Below are 7,925 nucleotides of genomic sequence, written 5' to 3'. Positions count from 1 at the left end.
CTACGGCATATTCTTGCCATCCATATTCGTTTCGTTTTGACCGTCTCACATTTCTACTTCTTCGATTTTGTTGACGGTATTGGGAGCAAATAATTCTACGATTTGAATTTTATTGGTTAATTCTGAGATTGATTAATTCTACCATCTACCATCTACCATCCTAGTTCTGCGGCATATTCTTGCCATCCATATTCGTTTCGTTTTTACCGTCTCACATTTCTACTTCGGCGTTTTTAGTTGACGGTATTGACCACAACTAAGTCTAACATTCGAATTCTACGGCATATTCTTGACAATCCAATCCAAAAAGAAAAAAAAAATGTCGGAAGGACAAGAACCAATTCCGCAAGACGCGAGTCAGAAGAAGGAGGCAGCGCAGTTAGCGCCTTCAATAGATGGAAGTCAAAGGCGGGAACCGAGTCCGAGAAACACGGGCGCGGGACCGTCAAGTAATTTGAGATCCAAAGCCAAGAGCACTTTAGACGGTATTTTGCTTGAGTTCATAGCAACCAGCGACCGTCTTATCAAATTTGAAAGCCAGATATCTACGGCATCCTCTTCCGAGCCTAGTTTGTTTACCTTAAAGATCCGTCTGGATCAGACACAAGCCTTATGGGAAAAGGTTGAACGGGAGTATGAAACCGCTTCCAAAGCAGCTCTTCGCGAGGGAGGTAGCGGAAATCTTCCGTTACTGCAAAACAAATATGAGCACTGCTATGCGGTGTTCGAAAGATGTGCTGCGAAGCTAAATGAAGACATCGCCCGTATGTCCGTCCCCACTTCACCGCCAAGAACAGCTCCGCCGACAGAGACATTCTCCAGGGGTTGCAGTCTTCCGCCATGCGATACAGAGATCTTTGACGGAGATTATCTGCGCTGGCCCACCTTTCGTGACCTGTTTACGGCCATTTATGTAAACAATTCCAGGTTGACTCCAGTGGAAAAGCTTTTCCACTTAAACGCCAAAACTAGCGGCGAAGCTCACCCCATTGTGGCCAAGCCTCCGCTGACTAATGATGGGTTCCAATCCGCGTGGTCAGCGCTTCAGGATCGCTTTGAAAATAAGCGATTGTTGGTAAACAGCCAACTAAAAATTCTGTTTAGTCTTCCGACCCTAGGCAGTGAATCAGGCACGGCCTTGAAAGATCTGCAGAGCACAATCCAAGGGTGCTTGATAGCCCTCGAGCATTCACAAATTTCCACGGAAAATTGGGACTGCCTTCTAATTTTTCTAATCTCCTCCAAGTTGCCGAAGGTCACTCTCTCGTTATGGGAGCAGTCCTTGACCAATAAGTCCGCGATCCCAGCCTGGGAAGAAATGAATTCCTTTCTCGAGGAGAGATATCGGTCGTTAGAAGCAATTGAGGATGTCCGACCCAATTCTTCCAGCACACAGCATTCAAGGGAGCCCAGAAGTGCACAACCAAGGAGGGTAAATACCTTCGAGACACAAGTCGGGCCACGCGCACGATTTTGTGATCTCTGCTCCAGAGAGCCTCATCCAGTTCGGCTGTGTCCCCGTTTTTTGCAGATGACTCAACCACAAAGAGCATCATATATTAAACAAAAGAGACTGTGCCTTAATTGCTTTGCAAGGGGACATAATGTTCGTGAATGCCCGAGCAGGCATAGTTGCTTCACATGCAGGGGACGGCTTAATACGCTCTTGCACAAAGATACTCCGTCTAACGCTGTTAGCACAGCGCCGGCTCACCCTCCAGAGCAGCCAATCTCAAGCACGTCAGTTCATTTCGCCTCCAACCAACAAGGAGTACTTCTAGGTACGGCCATAGTTCATGTGTGCCACCGAGGAGAGAATTTTCCAGCACGTGCCCTGATAGATTCAGGCTCCGAAGGCACTTTCATTTCTGAGAGGCTTGCCAACCGGATTAAACTTCCATTTCAAGCAGTAACAACAAGAGTCACAGGGCTCAACCAAGCCAATTCCGGTGTCTCACAAAAAATGTGTCATTTCCAGATGGGCACTCCGGCCAAACCTATGCTCAAGATCGACACGACGGCGTTTGTGCTGCCGAACCTGGCCGGCAATCTTCCGACAAGCACAATTGATCGAAACATTCTTGATAGGCTGCCAAATATGCCATTGGCAGATCCGTCGTTTTTCCAGCCGTCTCAGATAGACCTTCTTCTAGGTGCGGATATTCTTCCGTCTGTCCTGCTATCGGGCTGGAGGCCAAACGTATGTGGGTCCTTATTAGCACAAGAGACCATTTTCGGGTGGATTTTGACCGGCCCATTGTCTTCAACCACTAGTAGGGTTTCGTCTTTTACCACACAAATATCCATAGAGTCCGAAGCAACCATGGAAACACTTCTCACAAAATTTTGGGAGGTGGAGGACCTTCCATGTAGACTGGTAAAGGAGACGGACAAGTTGTGTGAAGACTTTTTCGTCCGAACGACTACCAGATCCTGCGACGGGAAATATATAGTATCCCTGCCCTTCCAAGATTCAGAGCACATTGACTTGGGGCATTCCAGGAGTTCCGCACTCGCACAATTTCTGAGGAATGAGACTCGCTTGAAGAAGGAGCCCGCTCTCAAAGACACTTATGACTCAGTGATCCAAGAATATATCGATCTTGGCCACATGAAGCCGGTGCCTCCGAATACCGACAAGATAAATTTCTATCTCCCCCATCATGCAGTATTTAAGCCCGAAAGTGCGACCACGAAAGTTCGCGTAGTTTTCAACGCATCCAGTCCTTCTTCCAATGGGAACAGCCTTAATGACATTCTGTATCCAGGGCCAGTACTGCAGTCCGATCTCACTCTTCAAATCCTGAAGTGGCGGACGTTTAAATTTGTTTTCAATGCCGACATCAGCAAGATGTATCGGCAAATTCTCCTAAACCAAGAGCACACTCCGTTTCAGAGGATTCTCTTTCGAAATGGCCAAGGGGATATATCCGACTTCGAGCTTCAGACGGTCACGTTTGGAGTGAATTGTGCCCCTTTCCTGACCCTACGAACACTGCAACAATTGTCTGACGATGTCAACGCCCAATATCCACGGGCGTCGCATATAATCTCAAATTATATGTATGTCGACGATGTGCTAGCACATACAGAAGCTGAAGCTATTTTAGCCATTCGGGAGCTGCAAGCAGCTCTGGACTCAGCTGGATTCCCTCTCCGCAAGTGGACATCGAATGAACGTACACTCCTTAAAACACTTCCTAAAGAGCATCTACTTTCGACTGATTTTCTTGATCTCGAAGAGGTCAGCACCACCAAGACATTGGGAGTACGGTGGAACGCTACGACGGAAGAGTTCTATTTTGTCCCAACAGAGGTCACCATTCAGGCAAACTATTCGAAACGTGACGTCTTATCCCAAATCGCGAAATTGTTCGACCCAGCTGGGTGGCTCTCCCCATTTGTGGTTCAGGCCAAAATTCTGATGCAGGATATCTGGTTAGCCAGCGTCGAATGGGATGAGTTTCTTCCTGCAGAACTACTACATCGCTGGCATGATTTCCTTCGGAGCTACAGTTTCCTCCACCAAGTTCGCATCCCGCGTTGGGTACATTTTCAACCAGGTGTACAAGTCCAAATCCATGGTTTCTGCGATGCCTCCCAAAAGGCTTATGGCGCAGCGATTTACGTTCGCATCCAGCGTGATGGAATAATTTCAGCAAATCTTCTAACGTCAAAGACCAAAGTCGCTCCGGTAAAAACCGTTTCGCTCCCGCGTCTAGAACTGTGTGGAGCCGTCCTTCTGGCAGACTTGTGGACTGCAATTCTGCCTCAGATTCCTTTCGGTCGTATAGAATCTTTTCTATGGACTGATTCCACTATTGTGCTGGCATGGTTGAACAAGCCACCATGTCAGTGGACGACCTTCGTCGCAAACAGAGTCACAAAAATCGCTCAAAATACTGATGCCAGCCAGTGGTCTCACGTGCGTTCCGAGCACAATCCAGCAGATCTAGCCAGTCGTGGAGTAGCGGCTGAAGAGTTAGCTACCAGTGAGCTATGGTGGCATGGGCCTTCATGGCTAACTCAGCCACAAGACTCCTGGCCTGCACCTTATGAATCAGTTTCCGACATCGACATCGAGAAGCGACCCATACGTTGCCATTTAGCATGCCCGGAGCAGGACATGCTTGAGCGGTTCTCCAAGCTCGATAAGGCACTATGAGTTTTCGCCTATGTTCAGCGCTTCATCCAGCGCTCGCAAAAACGACCTATTCCAGGCGAGCTGCAGCTATCCAATACAGAGATTTCCACAGCTGAGCGACTCCTAATTTTCATAACACAGCGCAGATACTTTGCGCTTGAGTATGCCTGCCTGAGCCAAAAGCGGCCAATTCCAGCATCCAGTTCTATTAAGAACATGAATCCCTTCCTTGATCCTCACGGCCTCATCAGGGCGTGTGGTCGGGTGACGGCCTCCGAAGTCCTCCAATATGATGAACGGCATCCGATCTTTCTTCCATACAACTGTCAGTTGGCGCGTCTCCTTGTATCCTTTACGCATCGCATCTCCTTGCACGGCGGTAATCAGCTAATGGTACGCCTGATCCGCTCAAAATTCTGGATACCAAGGGTCAAGAACTTAGTCAAGTCTGTAATTTTCTCCTGCAAAATATGTGTGATCCACAAAAAGAAGTTGCAGACCCAACTCATGGGCGAGTTACCAAAAGAAAGAACGTCCTTTTCGCGGCCTTTTACGTACACGGGCATGGATTATGCCGGACCGTTTGATATAAAGAACTACACCGGGAGAGCCTGCCTGATTACCAAGGGCTATGTGCTGGTGTTTGTATGTTTCTCCACGAAGGCCATCCATTTAGAGCCTACTTCGGACCTCACAACAGAGAAATTTCTCGCAGCATTCGCCCGATTCGTTTCGCGGAGAGGGTGCCCTCGACAATTTCAGTCGGACAATGGGAAGACCTTTGTTGGTGCAGCCGCAGTGCTGTCGCGTGAATTTCTGCAAGCTGTCAAGGAGTCCGTGACGAATGCTTATAGTCACCAGGAACTCCTGTGGCAATTCATACCACCAGGAGCCCCGCACATGGGAGGATTATGGGAAGCTGGAGTTAAAAGCTTCAAGACGCTGTTTTACAAATCCACAGCCACTCGAAAGTATACGTTCGAAGAACTTTCCACATTGCTGGCCAAGATTGAGGCCTGTCTAAATTCGCGTCCACTCGCCCCGATGTCCGAAGACCCCACAGACTTGTTAGCACTCACGCCAGGTCATTTTCTCGTAGGTGGACCCATTCTCGCCACCGTCGAACCCGAAATTAAGGGTGCGTCCACTTTTATTATCAACCGGTGGCAGCACCTTAAGGCCCTTCATCAGCAATTCCGCCTGAGATGGAAGGAAGAGTACCTTAAGGAGCTCCACAAGCGAACAAAGTGGCAAGTCCCCACAAGAAATCTCGAGGTGGGCGAGATGGTTATAATCAAGGACGATAATCTGCCCTCCACTGAGTGGCGGCTCGGCAGGATTGACTCCGTGTTTCCAGGACCCGATGGTCATGTCCGAGTAGTGAATATTCGTACTGCTCGGGGAATCGTTAAGCGCCCTGTCGCAAAAGTCGTATTGCTTCCGGGGGCGACCTCCGAAAAATCTCAATAACTAGCCGTATCCTCACTCCATAGTTTGCTTCTTTCGCTAGTTTTAAGTCATATTTTCGACTCCATACTAATTCTTTTTTTGTATCCTACTCCAGATTATAAACAATGTTCCCACGTCTACGTAGCGCCGTCGAAGTGGAGAGCAGACGTACACGAGGTATAAATTCCTACCGTTGCCGAGTCTGCCACGGAGTCCACCCTCTACGGAAGTGCCGCAGATTCTTGCGGCTGAGCATCGAAAAGAGGCTCCGCGCGGTCCTCGCGAACCGCTATTGCGCCAACTGCTTGGCTCACGAGCATTCGGATGGAGCGTGCCGCCGTGGCGATAGGTGCAAGATCTGCGACGGAGAGCACCACACACTGCTGCATATGCAGGAGCAGCCGCTGTATTTACGTCGTTCGCGTCAGTTGACGCCGCCCTCTCGGCGCGCTCGAGCTTCTGCTCACCACGCTTCGACCTCTCTTCACCACGCTGCGGCCTCTCCTCGGCGCGCTGCGGCCTCACCTCGGCGCTCTGCGGCCTCTCCTCAACGCTCTTCGGCGGCCTCTCAACTCTCTTCGTCAGCCTCTCCACGGCATTCGTCAGCCTCTCCACGGCATTCGTCGGCCTCTCCACGAACCGCGGCATTCGCCACGCAGGGAGTTCCGACAGGGCCTTCACTGGCCACTTTGCTTCAGCGACACAGCGTGAACCTCCTCCCGACCGCTCTGGTGCGGATTGACACCGGGACGCGAGTGTTCGACACAGCAGCGCTCATCGACCCATGCACGCCTATGAGCTGCATTGACGCGTCGCTGGCAACTTCTTTGCGACTTGCGACGACAGCTGTGGGTGCTGAACAGATCTGTTCAGCCACCGTCGGCTCGAAAACGAACGCCCATGTCCGGCTCGATCTCGTTTTCAAAGTGGAGCCTCACGTGCGCGTCCGCACTCCGATCCGACAGTTGGATGAGACTGTGCGGTCCTATTTCAAGGACATCACCTTGGCTGATGAACGATTCTACCTTCCGGCTACGATCTCCGTCATCCTGGGCGCGGATGTGTACCCCAAAGTTATGCAGCCTGGGTTCCTGAAAGTGCAGGATGGATTGCCGGTGGCCCAAAGCACCGTATTTGGATGGGTCCTGTCCGGGGCCTGTCACACGCCGTAATGAGGAGCAGACTTTATTGCAACCCATAGTGATTGCAAGGGGGGCGGAATGTTCAGGAGCTTTCGTTTCCCCCCCGCGCGACTCCGAAGCGCTCCCGCTTCTGCAAAGCTCCTCAGCGCGCTCTCGCTCTCAGCTTGCGCTCTTGCGCAGCTTGCTCTCTCTCTCTTCTAGCGGAGGCTTTCGACTCTAGGCGATCGGCGGCTCTAATCTCTCACTCCAACTTGTACATTAATTCCTAAATTGAAGCCTAATAAAGCGGACCAAGTCCACGATTTTATATTCTGAAAATAACCACGCCCCCCCCGGCCTACTACTATTTCTCTTCGTTTGGTGGTGACTTTTCGCTATTTCTACGGTGTTTTCGGTGACTGCGGCGCGTTGTTTAATACTAATTTGTGCTCATCTGGAAATATTGAAGGAAGAATTCCCCCCCTCCAGCCGAACACCTTCTTCTTCGTTATTTAGTCTTCTACTCCTTCTTTTTTGCCTTCTTCTTCGTTATTTAGTCTTCTACTCCTTCTTTTTTGCCTTCTTCTTCGTTATTTAGTCTTCTACTCCTTCTTTTTTGCCTTCTTCTTCGTTATTTAGTCTTCTACTCCTTCTTTTTTGCCTTCTTCTTCGTTATTTAGTCTTCTACTCCTTCTTTTTTGCCTTCTTCTTCGTTATTTAGTCTTCTACTCCTTCTTTTTTGCCTTCTTCTTCGTTATTTAGTCTTCTACTCCTTCTTTTTTGCCTTCTTCTGCGTTATTTAGTCTTCTACTCCTTCTTTTTTGCCTTCTTCTTTGTTATTTAGTCTTCTACTCCTTCTTTTTTGCCTTCTTCTTCGTTATTTAGTCTTCTACTCCTTCTTTTTTGCCTTCTTCTTCGTTATTTAGTCTTCTACTCCTTCTTTTTTGCCTTCTTCTTCGTTATTTAGTCTTCTACTCCTTCTTTTTTGCCTTCTTCTTCGTTATTTAGTCTTCTACTCCTTCTTTTTTGCCTTCTTCTTCGTTATTTAGTCTTCTACTCCTTCTTTTTTGCCTTCTTCTTCGTTATTTAGTCTTCTACTCCTTCTTTTTTGCCTTCTTCTTCGTTATTTAGTCTTCTACTCCTTCTTTTTTGCCTTCTTCTTCGTTATTTAGTCTTCTACTCCTTCTTTTTTGCCTTCTTCTTCGTTATTT

The 7,925-nt window shown here is 48.8% G+C and overlaps 1 pseudogene; it reads left to right on the top strand.

Annotated features, from left to right (window-relative positions):
* Window positions 1-319: 319 nt before the first annotated feature.
* Window positions 320-5,157, top strand: LOC138929352 (uncharacterized; annotated as a pseudogene).
* Window positions 5,158-7,925: the final 2,768 nt, after the last annotated feature.

This window comes from Drosophila kikkawai, unplaced genomic scaffold (assembly GCF_030179895.1).
Source record: "Drosophila kikkawai strain 14028-0561.14 unplaced genomic scaffold, DkikHiC1v2 scaffold_163, whole genome shotgun sequence".
NCBI lineage: Eukaryota > Metazoa > Arthropoda > Insecta > Diptera > Drosophilidae > Drosophila > Drosophila kikkawai.
The sequence above is the reverse complement of the archived record's forward strand: the minus strand, read 5'-3'. Positions and strand labels throughout refer to the sequence as shown.